A 16,588-nucleotide genomic window follows, 5' to 3' on the forward strand; every position below is an offset into this window, starting at 1 on the left:
ACAAACTAATGATAACACCATCTATATGACTTAAAGACAAGAGTATCTCCCAGTGTCTCAAACCCAAAACAAAGTAAAACTGGATTAAACTAAACAAGCGGGTCATGTTTGCTTCCATTATATCGAGCTCTCAAGAAAGGAATGAAAGCGTCTGTTGTTCTATTGCTCTCTTAACTCAGAAAAAAATACTCAGAAAAATAGAAAAAAAATTACCATGAAAAACAGAAAAATAAAAAAAATACTCAGAAAAACAGAAAAATAAAAAAAATACTCAGAAAAACAGAAAAGATTACTCAATAAAACATATTTTTTTATTTGTAAAGTGAATACACTTCTGTACTTAATTATCAAATAAACTAAATTTAAAAAAAAAATTAACTTTACTCATCTGTTGTAAATCCATTTTCAGATCATTTTTTGTGGAATGAGATGAAGAAGGGGCCTCAACATGGACTTTACAATATAAACATTGCTATTGGTTTCCTTAGGGCTTACGGCTCTTTTTAAAAGTACTAAAATGGGTATTTTACCTGGAGCTAACACCGTACCATAGAGGGGTAACAAGGTAATTCAGCCAGCATTATGTTGTTATGTTGTTCTCTCAACAAATTTGCTGTTACAAATTAGTAGTTTATAAAATGTCTGTTTAGGGGACAGGGATGCAGCGGTTCAGACTTTCAAGAAGAGCTGTGCAATGCAGTTAAAATCATTATGACAATACCAATATGGTATTTTACAATGTTGATATGTATCACATTATGGTGAATATATTCACCTCCGCTGTATCCCGGCAGCAGCGTTAGCAGCAGAGAAGCCGGACTTGCTTGAACGGTCCGCTGGAAAATCGAACATCAAGGACGCGGTGACACGGCCCTGCCACGGCAGCCGCCTGTGGGCAAACAAATCAGTCTCCAGCGTGCCGCTGTCCAGCAACCTGAATTTGAGTGCAGTAACCATTTTGGCCACATTCTTACATACAGCGCCTTTAATATTAAGTGAGTAAGGAAGTAAAATGTATCTATATAGCGCTATTTGCAGACATAGGTCACAAAGTGCTTCACATGGGCAATATCCACCAAGGAAGAAATCACAGAGACAAAGTGACTGTCTGAGCCATGCCGTGAAAAGTGCACAACTAGCAAAACTGTTTGCACACACACAAGAAAAAAGAGAAATGAATTCACACTACATCACAGCAACACAGAGAATTTGACACAGTACAGCTCTGGTACACACAAGTTACCCAAACACCAGGTGTGTCTTTAGCTGGCTTTGAAAAGAAACCACAGAATCAGCAGATTGTCAGGGAGCAGGCAGAGCCCTCCAAAATTTAGGTGCTTCGGCTGCAAAAGCTCGATCACCACGTGTCTTAAGGCGAGTGCGAGGGACAGATTACAAATGTATTTGATCGAAGAGTGCCAGCTGAGGAATACGGGTGAAGTATTTCAGCTACGTAAGAAGGAGCCTGACCGGGTAATGCTCTGTGAGTGAGACTGAGAATATTTGAACTGGATCCTCAACTCAACAGGGAGCTACTGAAGGGATTATATTATTATATTATATTTAGATATATATGTGCATACAAAATATTAAATGTTGAAACAATGCAGGTAGCATGTGATAAAGGAGCCTGTGTTGAGCTTGTAATGTAACCTTGTTATGATTATTATCCCTGATGGTGTTTGTTAAAATCCCTCAGATGGCTGGCCTGTGGTGGATGGCTGTGACGCTGGGCTTGTTGCTGTCTGCTGGAAGTCCGGTTGCTGTGGACCAAAACCAACTTGCAGGAATTGTAAATGAGATGTTGAACAGGTGAGTCGACTCATGATAAATACCAGGCAGGACGACATCATCATCTTCTTGTTCACTGAACGAATACAGCCAATATTCCCTCAGACCCATCAACACTGTGGACGCCTTTAAAAACCAGTTCAAGGGTCATTTGTTTAGATGTTTTTTACTTATAGTCTTTATTTTTGCATGTGTTTAGCTTGATGTCTGCACTCATGTCTGTCGCTCTGTCTTTTGCTGTGAGGCCGTTTGTGATATCTGCTCTTGAAAGGTGTTTTATAGATTATCTGGTTACATGTTGCTGTTTACTTTTTCGCGGGCGGCTGTGACTCAGAGGTAGAGTGGGTTGTCCACCAATCGGAAGATCAGATTGATCCCTGGCTCCTTCAGTCTCCGATGCTGTGGGAGCGTGTTAAAAACAACGCTTTGTATGGTAGCCTCAGCAGCCAGTGCATGAATGTGTGTGTGAATGGGTGTAAAAAGAGCTTTGAGTGGTGGGATGACTAGAAAGGGTCTATACAAGTGCAGGTCCATTAGACACCACCCTCATTATTTTCCTAACTCCTGTTGGATGAATCATTTCTATAGATAAAAACTCTGCTTAATGTGTTGTTCTATAAAAAAAAAAGAACAGTAAACACGACAAACCATAATCAAGTTGTGTTCATAATGCTAATTTAGAATTGATTAAAAAAAAGGAAGAAGAGGCAGGTGATGACCAGTTAATCATTTGGTTTTAAAATTGTTTTATGCCAGTAAAACTCAATTGGGCCCATAGAACACATTCATATCAGGGATGTGCTTGTTATCGGCCACATATCGGTATCGTCATCATCAGCCAAGTGGCAAATGAGACAACACTCGACAACTGCAGTGGCCGATGTTCTTCTGTTGTGTCACATCAATAGCTTTGTTTCCATCCAAAAGTGATTTGAATCATTGGGGAATGCGCATTAAAACAAATACGAATCCTGTGTGTTTCCATTAAATGTACGGACTTTGGTGAAAACTACGAACTTGTGCGAGTTTTCCACAGAACCGGAAACTAAACAAGTCTCGCATTCTTCTTTTTCTACGTTTTCTGGTGGATGGCAACCAGCTTGTAAATGCATTACCACCTTATTAAGGCTAGAAATGTTCTTATTTCGTCCTCTGTCCACACACATCTTGTGTTGTTGTTTTCCGCCATGTTGTTGCCTTGTGAGTGAACCGGAAACACCGGAAGCAGTTGGGGTCAAAGTGCGCTACGTCAGACTTAATTCGAACATAACTGTTTCCATCCCCCGTTTTGCAAATCAACATTTTTTCGAATCAACCAAAACCCAGCTATAGCGAGCGTATTTTAGTTTGTGCGAATCAGGGGATTTTAATTTGAATTTTGGCGTTTCCATCATAATTTTCCAATGCGATACTTCTAGATGCGCATCTAAACAGGCTGATGGAAACATGGCTAATGATGCACAGACTGAAAAGCAGGACTCAAGACTGATGGCATGTGTTCTCGTGTTTGGGACGAGGAGAGATCTTATACGGGATGCCGATGATGAAAGGACGCAGTAAACTTACTACTACTATCAGAGGATGCACCCTATAGAGACAGAGCACAACACGCCAAACTCTGAAAACCACACCCACCAGAGGGGGAAACTGTCAGCAATATGCACAATATGCAACCAAGGGCTTAAACACTTAATGTTGGCTGTTAGCAGGTAGGAGCTGAAAGTTACTCCTAACAGAGGTTGCATTGAGTTACATTATGAGGTGTTTAAGCTGTCTTTGTTTTTTTGGGGTGAGAAACTTGAATAAATACAGCTGTTTGAAGGCGACATGGTGTTTGGTGTGAGTGACTAAAGGGTGTAGATTTTGTTTCCCTGGCACAAACGGGGGAATAAAAAGCAACAAAAACAAAATAAGCAATAACATCAACAAACACTGGCGTCAGTATTAACCATCGGCCAAATTGTCGGTGCATCCCTGATTTATTTTGATATATTTGAATATATTAAACTGTTGTGTTGAGTGACTGTAATATTCAGCCTGTTTCTGCCCATTCTATGTTCACTGCATCCTTTCATCTGTCAAACTTTCTGAACTTCTGTTCTGTATCAAATGACCAAACACACCAGTAACAATAAGTATCTGTTTCCTTTGGCAGGTATACACCAAGCTACGTGGGTAACAACGGTAGAAGGTCAGTGAATAATGATGTAAATGTTACTTAAACTCAAAGTAATAGAAAAGACAGAAAAAGAAACAAATGGACCAGACGAGTATAAAAACAAGAACCAGAGACCAACAGAATAAATTCTACGCTGAACAAATATTCATATGAAGCACTTTGGTGTTTGGTCCCATTTTTCACAGGTTACAGTTCAAGATCTAAAAATGTTTCATGCACACAGAAGACTTTGTTTCAGTTGTGCAAATCAATTGTTGCGTCAGCTGGCCTCAGACTTACAGGTTGGACGTTGGATGTGTAGGTCCCGTGCTCATGTGGTTACATGTGGTCTGTGATTGTGAAGCTGGTTACATGTACTACCAAATTCACGTAAATAACATTGGGGACAACTAACGGTAATGAAATGAACATTCATTTAGAAATTCCTGCAATCAGCACACCAAAACGTGCAACATCAGCGGCATTGTGTTGTGTGATCAAACTGCACATTTTAGAGCGGCTTTTCATTGCAACCATCCCAGAGCACACCTGTGTAGCAGTGATGCTGTGTAAAGAAGAATTTCACTGCTAGAAAGATGGTCTGTCTATGCAACAGAAATATGCAGATACTAAAACTTGGTGCTACATGACCAGAGAAATGGAGGAAAAGAAATGAGTCACTTTTGCCTAAGAGGTAGAAAACCAACCAGAATGCACTGTGCCACACCTGACCAATGAAGTCTTCTGCTGGTCACTGACATAATGCAGTTTGACCGTTTGAACACGGGAAACATTATGGGTTTTTTGCAAGGAACTTGTGGAGGCAACTGAAAATTGCAAAAATAGTTGTGACGCCGTCTCTAATTTGGAGCCCAACATTATAGGCATTTAGTGCTTCCCACTGAATTAGAATCTGTATGTGATGGTGGTGGGGTGGACAGGAGGATCCATCATGCTAATGTCATGACAACACAGAATCCACTCTGCTGTTGAACCCGTTAATAAACGCAGGGTAACATTAGCCGTGTTAAGCTAACACTTGTGCCTGTCAGTGTGTGTGTGACTCTGTCACAGGTGCAGCAGCAGTTTTATGATAAACAGAGAGAGAGAGCAGGCCAAGGAGGAGGGGCAGAGCCGCCTCTTTTTCTTGAGGAAGCTCAGATCTCTCGACATCTGTAGTAAGATGCTGCAGATGTTTTATCAGTCTGTGGTGGCAAGTGTGTTGTTTTATGCTGCAGCCTGCTGGGGAGGAAGCATCAGACACAAAGATGCAAGGCGGCTGGACAAACTAGTCAAAAGAGCTGGCTCTGTGATTGGAGTCAGGTTCAACACACTGGAGGAGGTGGTGGAGAGATGCACACTGAAGATGTTCGAGGTCATCATGAACAACCCAGATCATCCACTCCACAACACCTTGATGGACCAAAAAAACTGTGGTGGACGGCTCCTCTCTCTTCAATGCAGGACAGAGAGATACAGAAGATCCTATATACCAACAGCCATCAGGCTTTATAATTCTTTGACATATAGATGAGCTGACAGATAATTGAAGTTATTCTTGTTCTTATTCTTATATAATCTCCATTCAGTCTTTAATGGGTTAAAGAGACTGGTTGCCATGGACACAGACACACCGACAGAGTACATCAGTGATCATAAAGTTGAAAAACCTACAGAAACCTTGCACCGTTGTTGATGCACGTGTTGAATTGTCAAAACTGACATTAGATATCATCATCACCCCAACATAACATCACCCTAGCATAAGACACTAATCTGGGAATCCTACTGTAGGATGGTGAAGGATTGGCCCACCTCACTCTGCCTCACTCTGCCTCTGACTGGCTTACTCTGACATATTTGCAAATTTGTGCAAGTGACACAAGAGTAGCCTCACTGCGACATCCGGTCAGGGGCTTTCAAAATAAAATTACCTCTGCACTCCAGCGTGCCAGTTATGATGTATGAAGCTTTCACAGTCAGGCAGGGAATACAGCAGCCTACTAATGGCACAAAACAATGTTAAATGACTGGACAGCCTACCTACAACAGCAACAGCCCATGCAACAGTTGCTATGGTGATAGGGAAACTTTTGTATTTCTGCTACCAATTAAAGACAAGTGAAGGTATATGGCCAATCGTCGCTGTATTTTAACCTGTTTACAGACACGGGATTAGATGTTTAACGTAAAGAGGAAAAAACAGAATAGCAGCAGAAGAATCCAGTTTTATTTGGAACTCTGGCGTTCTCAATAAGAAGAACATTTTCACACACACACAAAAACAAAAAAAGGAATACGAACAGTCATTTTTTGGGGCAGTCGCTCAAACAGAGAACAATTCCTTGGAAGTCCTTGGAGTGTGGCAACCCTAGCCGCTGTCACACGTAACGTCCTGCTGAACCTCGTTCAAACTTAAAAACTTTATTACGGAAAAAGACCAATTGTGGAATATTCATTTAGAACAGACTGGCTGAAGTTGTGTTAATTGTTGTGATCTAAACATGGCAGCATCCGGTTCTATATTTGCTGTTCCAAAGGTTATAAAATAGTAGTACCTCAGAAATATGTGACTGAAGTCTACAGTTTAATTTGATTTCAATACTGTATTAATATACTGTTCAAAATGATGTGTCTGTGTGTCTGTTTCCATTGACAGAAGAGTCCCCATGTTCAGTCTGGCTGTAAGCATCCCATGCAACAGTGACGGGACAGCGTGCGACACCAGTGGAGTCACTGACGACCCTGTCCGAGTGAAGAATACGATTCTACAATGTGAAGTGTACGCTGGTACAAGGGTGGTGGCAGCCACAGTTCTGAGGTGGCGCAATGTTCTGGATCAGTGTCCTAATGAACGTGTGCAATGGGATGATGTTCTGAGACAGTGTGGTCAAACGTCTATGGCATGGGCTGATGTTAAGAGACAGTGCCCTCGTGCAGTTAGAGAAGGTAGAGCTGATCATGCAGAGTACCGCACTCTGCAGCGCTTTGACACCTTAACAAGAAATGTTAACACAAATGATTTGTTGCTTTTCTACGTTCTCTCTTCCCCGTGTGATAAAAGATGTACAGACGAGTCAAATCCATGGAACATTCTCGACCACATAAAACAGATTCTGAGGTGGAAGCACTATGCTGTTGTGTTTTCCAATGTATTCAAGCCCCGAAATGGTCCTGTCATACCTGAGAGTGACCGACGTGGAGCCCTTGAGCGGCTTGGGAGACACGAGGACTCATTTGGTCGATCAATTGGTCTGAACAATATATTCCGTTGCACCTGTGAAGGTGCAATGCAGTGCACAAGCTGCTCTAGTAATGGTGAAGTCACCCCCTATTGTTATTCATACGATTGACAGCCTGGTCCTCAACATGGCAAAAGGTGTTCTTGAGATATCGCATCACGATTAACTTGACTTCTGAACACCAAAATCTAATCAGAAGCAACAGCGCAGCTAACAACTTTACCACACATTCAGTGCCAACTTTCCACACCTGAGAGTTTCTGATACACTGTGATAAATAATTAGGTCTCTGTTTATGTGAAGACATGATTTTGATTTAAATGTATTCACTCGGAAAAAGAAATTTGATGAAAATTAACGTCAATATTTACAGCACTCATGTCACTGTATGCTGTGCCTCTGTAAAGCATTCATTTTCTGTCCTTTCTGATTAAAGCTTTGCTCAGAATCCACTCTGTCTGTCTGTCTGTCTGTCATGTTGGAGTGCCTGCGTAACAAATATCACTTCACAGTTTGGATCTCGTAGGCAAAACAGTTCAACGTATTTTAAAGATAACACTCTTCTATTCTCCTCTTCCCTGTTTTTAATCTTTTTTGCATGAATTCATTTGAATGCTTTTGAATTTTCTGATAAAGACGCAGAGCCATACTGAAGGCGTTGTTCATCTCTCACGGCTGTGCCTCACATTATGTGCTACTTTCCTCCTCACAAAGAGGCCTTGAGGTCTGTCATACAGATGCTGGCAGTGATAAAGGAAAAGGTCAGGGTGACAGTGGCAGGGGCAAAGTCAGAAAAGTGGGTGGATGCAAAGTAGGTGAAAGACAAGGAGGCAGGGAGAGAGAGCAGAAGAGTGAACAGGCACAGAGTGAGAACAAAACACAGAGAAGGAAAGACATGGAGAAAGAAGAGCAGGTAAACACAACAGGAGCGGAGGAGGAGGGAGGTGTGGAGGATGAGTTTAAAATCTATAATATATACATAAACTACCATAACTCATAAAATGTGCATTTACATCCAAACTGTTCTTAATGCATGTCTGTGGAAAAAACATGAGTTGCTTTGGAGTAAAGACTCAAATCAACTTAACACTGGGTTGGGACAGCTAAAAATATGTGAAATATTTTAACTGAGTAATGAGTAGTGTAACTATTTATGTATTAGTATGAACATATGAACCTATGAGCATGAGTGCAGCACTTGGCGAGCTTGTGATGCAGCTGCACTGTGTTCACTGAAACCATCGGCAGTGCAGCTCAAACCACGCTGTGTGTGAGAGGGTCTTTACTGGGAGAGTTAATGCAATATGTATGGTTATGACTGATGATGATCTTATTGGGCTGTTTTGGTGAACCCTCAGGCACTGCTGCAAGTATGCACACACACAACTCAATGCAAGATCCCTTTCAGGCTTGTGCCTGGGGTCTTGGGGCGTGAAGATGATGATGATAGTGATGAAGATGGTGATTACATGTAGATTAAAGTAGTGGTAATTGCATCACTGAATTTTGGGTGATGTGTCAGATGCAGGACTTTCAGTGTGATGTCAGTTACTTTATTCCAACTAAACCTGAGACTGTTCTACTGTCTCTGTAGTGGCTGTTCCAACATACCACAGTTCCTCAGCCATTCAGTTTGTGTGATGTCTCGGTTCTGGTTCATGTTTCTGTTCCTTGTCTTAACATCCACAGTACTCACGTAAGGCAGGGAAAAAGTTGAATGAGGTTTATTGAGAATCCAAAAAAAAAGAAAAGAAAACAAACCTACAGGCCAGGTCCTTTCAAAATTACATCAACTCCATGTCCTGTTTCTATATATTTTCATCGTATTCCCGTAATTATACTTAAACACTGCAAAACATGGTCAAAAACCTATCATAATCCAAGTCAACACAAACTTCACGTCATCTTTACACACGACATTGTCCTCAATCTCCCACCGTCGTGCCCACTAAACTGCCTTCAGCACCACACCTGGCGTGAATACCTTGTGCCTGTATTCTGACACATAAAGTAAACACAAACATAACTTTAGGACTGTCCACTGCTATACACTATTCAAAATATACAGAAACTGTTGTGTAATCCTAAAAACCATCATAACCTCTATGATGTACCAACACAGATATTCTTACTGAATATTAAGATGTGCTTCAGTGGCTCTTACAGTCTCCTCTCAAGCATGCTGACGTTTGCATGTGAGTTCATATCTGACACCTCTCTGAAAGCCTCTTTGTCTTCTCTCATTCCTAATTTTAATCTTTGAATTCTGTTGAAAGATTTTGAATGTCCAGATAAGGTAGTGGTGCCACACTTGGGGTGCGGCCATGGTCAGTCTCCTTCATAAGGATGTCAGTTCAGACTGGATTCACTGCAACTTGCAAACTCAAAACACTCAGAGGAAAACTGAAGAAGGCGGCGGCTTGAGAGCATCCACCGGATATCACTCTCCAACCAACAGGTAAAAGAAACAAGCGAGAAAAGACTGAAGCCGTGTGAACTTACCCTTTAATGTATATTAGTTGTGCTTTAGTTGTTTACAGTCGGGTATTAAAAGAGTGGTCATTGTAGGAAAACAAATGACATGTGATGTCAGTGATGTTTTACTGAAACATTCATTGAAACATTTTTCTTATTAAGATGATTAACCCTCTGAGGGTGCCTGCGTAAAGTCGACAAACTAATGATAACACCATCTATATGACTTAAAGACAAGAGTATCTCCCAGTGTCTCAAACCCAAAACAAAGTAAAACTGGATTAAACTAAACAAGCGGGTCATGTTTGCTTCCATTATATCGAGCTCTCAAGAAAGGAATGAAAGCGTCTGTTGTTCTATTGCTCTCTTAACTCAGAAAAAAATACTCAGAAAAATAGAAAAAAAATTACCATGAAAAACAGAAAAATAAAAAAAATACTCAAAAAAACAGAAAAGATTACTCAATAAAACATATTTTTTTATTTGTAAAGTGAATATACTTCCGTACTTAATTATCAAATAAACTAAATTTTAAAAAAAAATTAACTTTACTCATCTGTTGTAAATCCATTTTCAGACCATTTTTTGTGGAATGAGATGTAGAAGGGGCCTCAACATGGACTTTACAATATAAACATTGCTATTGGTTTCCTTAGGGCTCTTTTTAAAAGTACTAAAATGGGTATTTTACCTGGAGCTAACACCGTACCATAGAGGGGTAACAAGGTAATTCAGCCAGCATTATGTTGTTATGTTGTTCTCGCAACAAATTTGCTGTTACAAATTAGTAGTTTATAAAACGTTTGTTTAGGGGACAGGGATGCAGCAGTTCAGACTTTCAAGAAGAGCTGTGCAATGCAGTTAAAATCATTATGACAATACCAATATGGTATTTTACAATATTGATATGTTTCACATTATGGTGAATATATTATGTTCATGACAGAAGTCACCGTCTGTGTTCCACTGTTGTGCATGGAAAGACCCCAAACTCTTCATATGTGTAAAACAACTTCAGCAGCTTATTTAGTTGTTATTTGAATAATTCATCTGTATGGCAGAATTTGGAGAATGAGAACATGATATATTCATGTAATCATAATATTATTCTGCTGTCATATATACACTGACTTCTTGCCCTACTTGTAAGTGTTCATGTTCATGATCAGACAACTCAACACAGCGATGTGCACATTCAAATTAGTTGGACATTACACTGCTCTGCTCCTGCTCCTCATCAAGTTACTTACTTTTTGCTGGTACATGCAACACATGACGACTTATTTCAGACATCCTTTGTTGAACACTTTTTTCTGGTCTGTTATCTCAGACCTATGACAAAAACTTAATAACAACTTGGGAGCTAGTCGATCGTATTGACAAATAAAAAAGATAATTATGATGTGAATAAAGTGTATATTTACTTTAGCTGTTTTTGTGTCTTTTCTGTTGTAGCTGTTTTTTAGATTGATCAACCCTGTGAGCGTCAAGAGAGAAGGTGAGAACTCTGCGTATTTTGTCTCCAAAAACTGTTAAACAAGCAGAAGACACACGTGTGGAAATATAAAGTCTTTGACTTCTCCTCTAACTTGCTGTCCCCTACACATCCAGAGCCAGAACAATGATGCACACAGACATACAGAGCTTGATATGCTAACAGTGAATGACCTAAAAAAACAATGCTAAATGCAGGTAATGGTTGATCCTCATCAGCTGTGTATCTAGAAATTAGTTGAATGTTTGGCTTTTTTGGCTTCAGATAATCATTATTTAATGGAAAGTAGAGTTATTCTAATAGTGTCTGTGATGAAAAAAAAAGAGGTAGATCAGGTAGTCAATCTATTAATCAATCAATTTTATTTATAAAGCCCAATATCACAAATCACAATTTGCCTCAGAGGGCTTTACAGCATAACATCCCTCTGTCCTTTGGACCCTCACAGCTGATCAGGAAAAACTCTTTAACGGGGGAAAAAAATAAGTAATGAGCCTACAAACACACAAAGGTTTGTTGTAAAAGTTTAAAATCAATTCAATATTTCACAGGTAGCCAGTGTAGCATTGCGAGGGTGGGAGTTTCATGGTTTTGTCTCTTGGAATTAGCTAAGAGTCTGGCAGCTGAGTTTTAAACGAGAAATGGCCTTTTGGCTGAGCCCTGAAAACAGGGGATTACAGTAATCCAGACGTGACGAGATGAAAGCATGGAAGACTTTTTCAAGGTCCGCTTGAGATAAAAAAAATGTTTTACTTTTGCAATGTTTCTAATTTGATGAAAGCACGATGACACGACTTTGGTTTATTTGTATGTTGAAACAACAAATAACATTTTGGCTGATAGCCACACTACCAATGTTTGTTTTTATAATTGTTGTTGTGTTTTTTGTTGTTGTTCTCCATACCATCTTTTGTGCCAGGAAAACAAAGAAATCCTCATTATAACAAATAACTACAGTGTTTGAAAGTCATTCAGTCCTTCTTTACACCTTTGTATGAGCACAAACTCAGTCGTACGCATTTATGAAACAACCTTTAAAATAATCTGATTTCACATGAAAAAAAACCCCCCATAAAATAATGCTTCAAAAGCCTGGAAGGGTGGAGAGATGTGGTCTCTCTGCCTTAGGTTTTCTGCATAGGCCTGCGGAAAGGCAGAGAGGCCCCCAGTCATACCGCCAAATATAATACTGCAGTAGAAATAAAGTTTTTTCTTTTGACAAAAATGGTCCTGACTTAACTATCTCTTAATAACTTGATTTGTGTTGGATGGCTGGTCTGTGTTGGATGGCTGTGATGCTGGCCTTCAGCATGTCCGTTGGAAACAGCTTGCCTGTGGATGTGAATGAGGATTGGGTTAAAGAACGTGTACGCACCCTGAACCATTGAGTCAATATGCTGCTAGTTGTTGGAGGTGCAGAAAAGTTTGGCATTTGATTAATGTGTGAAGACAGTTGATGAGACTGCTGGTCACCACAATGTGTCACTAAAATGAAAAAAGACAAATAAACGCTGAAAGAAATGTTCATAGTAATCACATCAAGATGCTGAATATCTAGCCAAAGTACAGAGCCAGTCTCATGTATGACCCTGATGTAGGGACGCACTGATTGTGAAATTCTGGGCCAGTACCAATCATGGAGCTACGCCTGCAAGCTTGTTCAGGCAGTCAGCTCGAGCTGAACTGACTCATACACACGTCATACGTCACTCCCCATATGTCATCTACAAACACACCCTCCAAATTGGCGGTCTATTTAAGCTGCCAAATCTTCCCAGCTCCCCCTGTGCATTGTCTATGCAGCTGCTGCTCTGCATCAGTACTGCTGGTTGCTCTTTCAGCACCACCTCTAACCCAGCATCCGCCTGCAGGCTCCGGCTGGGGGGAAAAGATTTAATCATCATTTCCCAATATCTAATGTGAACATATCTGCAGGAAGTGATGAGGCCGGAGTCTAGACGCCAAACTCTAACCATGTTCTGCTGTTGAAATAAACATTTAAACGTGAGATGTCTGACTGAACTGATGTGTTAAATAACAATTTGGCTGATAGCCACACTATCAATGTTTGTTTTTTTAATTGTTGTTGTGGTTTTTTTTTGTTCTCTTTTGTGTCAGGAAAGTCATTCAGAGCTGCTGCTGAGTTCTGCCTGCGCTGTGTTTAGGGACCTGCTAAAACTACTGAATTTAGAGAGGGGACTCGGAATGATTAAAAAAACGAAGTTTGCATCTATAATCATACACTGATACATGATAACACTTGTTTGTGTGTGTGTGTGTGTGTGTGTGTGTGTGTGTGTGTGTGTGTGTTTTCTTTCACAGGATCCGCATAACAGACAATGAGGTCTGTTTGGCTGTAAACTTCCCAGTGGATGAGAACAAGCTCAAGGAGCTCGAGGAAAAGCTCAAGAAGGACAAGGAAAGCATCAAGGAGGCCATTAATGATACTGGGAATAAAGGTGCTGATGTGTACCAACGGACCAATGTGGTGGTTGCAGCAACATTTCAAAGGAATACTGGATACACCTATCATGCAGAGGCACGTGTTCTGGACAATATACAACCTTTAGTTGACAACAGTAAGGATCATATTCTGGTCCTCTATTCTTACCTTTCTCCATGTGATGAAAAGTGTACAAATCAAAACCACAATTTCAATATCTTGGACAAGATTAATAGCACCATTAACCTTAAGGATGCCGAATGGGCAGACCGTGCCTTTGTGTTTACTACAGTATACGACAAGAAAGGTGAAATTCCTGTTGACAATATTAGAGTGGCCATTACGAATCTTGGAGATACTAAAATTGGTCGGAACAAGATATTCCGTTGTTACTACCCAAAGACAGGTCCATTCAAATGCATCAAGTGCTTCAACAATGGAGTACTTTCAGACGAGTGTGTTAAAAATGAGTCAAAGCCACAACAGGGACTGTGGTAGAGTTTCCATGGAGGAGAGGAGATCTGGGGACCACAGTGATTCAGGTTCAACTAATGGGAACCAGAGCACAAACACAACTGGATTCCACTTAAATGGTTTATGAAAATAGTTGGTTTACGCTGAACAATGTGCTTTCTCCTTTAAATCATGCGCTTATTACACACTGAGGATCCAAAACATTAACCAGCAGAGCTGACATGCCCATTCACATTATTATTGTTAGTGTTTAACTTGAGATGAATTGTTTCTTTCTTTACTGACAGACTTAGTATTGGCTAGGGATGGGAAGTGACAAGATTTTATTGAGACCAATAACTTTATCAATTCCGCTTATCGGTCCGATTCTTCATCAATTTCCTTATTAAGGCCTATAGTCCACAGAGTCCAGGGTGAAGTTTTTGGAAGACTCCGGTGCCAGCAGTTGCGTGTAGATAAGATAACTGCAGTATTTTATCACCTGTCTCCATTGTTTGACCATTGTCATTGCTGGTTAAAAAGAAAGAAAGAAAGGTAAGATTGTTCGTGCTATTTTTGTGGATCGGGTTGTTTTTATTTTCCGCACTTCCCAATTCCGGTATTGACTCTGACTTCTGATTGGTTAAAATGGCCTTTCCGTTAGAAGTTACATCGCCACCTACTGCTCTGGCATGTGTATTACATCACTTGGTAGCAGGTTTTGCGGTTTCTATGGATATCATATTTTTTTGGGAAACTGGAGCCCGAAAAACTTGTGGACTAGGCCTAAGATTTTATCAGTTTCTGTGTGGAAAAAAGTAGGTCTACACGGGTTTTCAGCATCATGCAACTATTTTATCATCTCCGAGTCTGAACACAGTGTGATGACATGAGAGAATGTTCATACATACAACATTTATTTTCATTCAGGGTTTTCTTAGGGTGCTCTCTCACCTGTCCTGTTTGGTTCGGCTCTATCCAACTCAAGTTCACTTGGCCCGTCAGTGCGGCTCATTTGGGCAGGTATGAACACAGCAATCACACTCAGGTGTCCACCTAAACAACTTGTCCCTGACCTTCTTAAAGAGGTGGTCTCAGTACGGTTTGGTGTGGTTTGTTTGTGGTGTGAAAGCAATCAAACTAGCCACAGGGTTTCATGATAGCAGATATGTGATGATAGCATGTTTTCAAAAGCTGAACTAGGAATAAATCCATCTGCTGATTGTGAAATCTGTCTGTGATCTTATAATTGATCGTTATAAGGCTTATAACCTATTTATGCAGTTGTGTAACCATGGTAATGTATGAACGTCAGCGAGGGTATTTACACTGGTGTACTTGGTCATTTCATTAAATCCATTAACAAGTGTGTTCGAGCAATCTCACAGTAATAATCCCCAAATCATTATAGCACAAGACGCCTCATTTTCCTGGCGGCCTCCTGTTTCTATGTTAACCAATCTGCAGTCTAATAATAGCCTACTAATAGTGCTGACAACCAGTTATTTCTCTGTGAGCTCTTTGTGACACAAAACATACACATCAAAAGTATTTTCGTGCTGCTAAATGTCTGCCAGTCACTGCAGTTTGATTTCCCCACCAGTCCTGATGATGCAGGATAACAAACACCAAAACTGTTCAATCAACATGTTACCTGTCAGTTGGTAAAACTTCATGTTTACTCTTCTTGGTTTGTTTGTAAAAAGCAGTGATGTCTCATTTTTCCCCACTGGATCGGAAAAAATGAACCAAACTGCAGGTGTAAAAGCATCCTTAGGCTCTGTATATATGGGTCGAGATATTCTTGTAAACAGATAGTTTCCTCCACATTTGGGCCTGCAGACATTACAAGCAGCACTGTTGTCAACTTTTGTTGTGTAATAAAGTTGCATGTTGCATGTTCCCAGCAGTGTAGATGCTTAAGCTTGATGTCATTGTTTTACTATCAAATTAAAGGAATTAATAAGCTCTGAGACATCCAACTCTCACTGATCGGACAGTTTAGAACCTGTTCTCCATTCCTCTCCCCAATGTGCATCTTCTCTCCACACTTGACATGTTTGATGCCCTGTCATAAACAAAATGGTCCCTGTGTGTGTGTGTGTGTGTGTGTTAAGAGATCGTTTTCATTTTGTCTCAAATTCACTGAGTATAATAAAGAAGTTTGATGTGAATTAACCTCCAGGCCGCAGCCACTCTGGTCTGTCTGTGTATCATTCCCTGCATTACAACTATCATTCCACACTTTGGATCCTGCAGGTCAAACTGTCCAACATATTCTAAAGATAACACACGAACACTAAACACTGAGCTAACACTTTATTTTTTTGCATGAATGAATTTGAATGCTTTTGAATTCTCAGATAAAGGCACGGTGCCGCATTTTATCTCATGTCATGGCTGTGCCTCACAATGTAGTTTTATACTGGTGCTACAACACTGACAGAGTCTGTATCAATACAGGCACTTAAGGTTACTTAAGGTATGCAAACCCCAAACCAACTATTACTGTGATATCATCAACTGAAATA

General features: G+C 40.3%; 1 long non-coding RNA gene across 1 annotated transcript; it reads left to right on the forward strand.

The window, feature by feature from the left end:
* Nucleotides 1-1,678: 1,678 nt before the first annotated feature.
* LOC117255982 (uncharacterized) lies at nt 1,679-7,643 on the forward strand. Its single transcript, XR_004501590.2, has 3 exons — nt 1,679-1,812; nt 3,947-3,982; nt 6,609-7,643. It is a non-coding gene; the product is annotated as an uncharacterized LOC117255982 (long non-coding RNA).
* Nucleotides 7,644-16,588: the final 8,945 nt, after the last annotated feature.

The sequence above is a fragment of the Epinephelus lanceolatus genome, chromosome 3, assembly GCF_041903045.1.
Source record: "Epinephelus lanceolatus isolate andai-2023 chromosome 3, ASM4190304v1, whole genome shotgun sequence".
Classification (NCBI taxonomy): Eukaryota; Metazoa; Chordata; class Actinopteri; order Perciformes; family Serranidae; genus Epinephelus; species Epinephelus lanceolatus.